The following is a 1,321-nucleotide window of genomic DNA, read 5'->3' as shown; positions in this document are numbered from 1 at the left end:
TGGTATTTTATAAAATATATGTCTTTGAAGATTAGCAATGTCACTTTTATAGAATTGGGTTATTTTAATTATGAATGAGAAATAATTGTCTACATTAAAGAAATGTATCAAATTGCTTCAACCGGTTCCATATTGAAATGCATTGTCCCTGCACGGTGTCATAGCCCATGTATATAGATACATATCAGACCATCTTACAAGGGAGAGATACACACCCCTACTGCTGGACAATGTATCTGCGGGATCAAATGGAAGAATGTGTGTAATGAATGATGTAAAACCGATTCAAACTGCTCTTTTTACTCTCCTGGACAACCATAAGCTTTTATATATTCAATATTTAGCCGATGTTAGCAGCTTCCTGGCACTGACCGACCGACTTAATGAGGGGGCAGGTTTATGGAAGATTTTTTAATGGACCAGGTGGCCATTAATAAGAATACAAGATCTAAATGTCACTGATGCAGACACCATTTCCTCATTTTCCGTATGTCTTCTTCAACCTTCTTTAGCACCTTCTCTGCTGGAAATGCAGCTGCGGCGGCTCTTCCTCCATCCACAAATTGACAATAGCATTTGAGACAAAATGCAGCTCGCCTCTTGACATTCCCTTTTCATTTTGCGTCTAATGATTTCGCTTGTGAAATGAGAGTTGAGTCTGCACCAGCTACTCGGACTCATTAGCAAGAGTGTCCTGATCATTAGGGTGAAACTTTGAACTGTGAGATGAGGCGAGTCAGGCCCCACGATGGGTGAGTCCTCCCGGTTCATAAAGGGTTTCTTTCATGTTATCTGGTATTTGAGGGAAGCTGCTGACATGTAAAATGGATTTATTTTCTAAACCATCCTTCAGCTGATGGTTGTCAGTTACGAACGAATGGATGAATAAGAACTCTGAGTATTTGATGGTGTGTTATATCTTTACTGTAGATGAAAGGCATCTCTGGGTGCAGATCATACAGTGTCAAGCATGTAGTTTATCTTTCACAGACAAGAGGTCTGTATATGATAACACCAGAGACCAATATCCACACAAGCAGTTATCAGATTTGTTTTCTCGTATTTCACAGGAATTTCCTGTTTGTAAAAAACTGATAAGAATAGCTGCTGGAGGATCAGTGGTACAAAGTGAACATGTAGAGTATCATGAAAAGGAAATTTCAGTCTTCACACACTCCATATCGTTTTGTGAAATGTTATGTGACGTGACAGAAATAATGATAAAACTGTATATCGCCATGTTCAGATTAACCTGCTGGGAGGCCGTACACAGGGCTGCTCTACAAGACACCAAAAGATTACGTAATAAGCAGGATCAGTT

The sequence above is a fragment of the Morone saxatilis genome, unplaced genomic scaffold (genome assembly GCF_004916995.1).
Source record: "Morone saxatilis isolate NCDOM2014 unplaced genomic scaffold, NCSU_SB_2.0 Contig9, whole genome shotgun sequence".
Taxonomy (NCBI): Eukaryota; Metazoa; Chordata; class Actinopteri; family Moronidae; genus Morone; species Morone saxatilis.
This window is presented reverse-complemented; position numbering follows the sequence as displayed.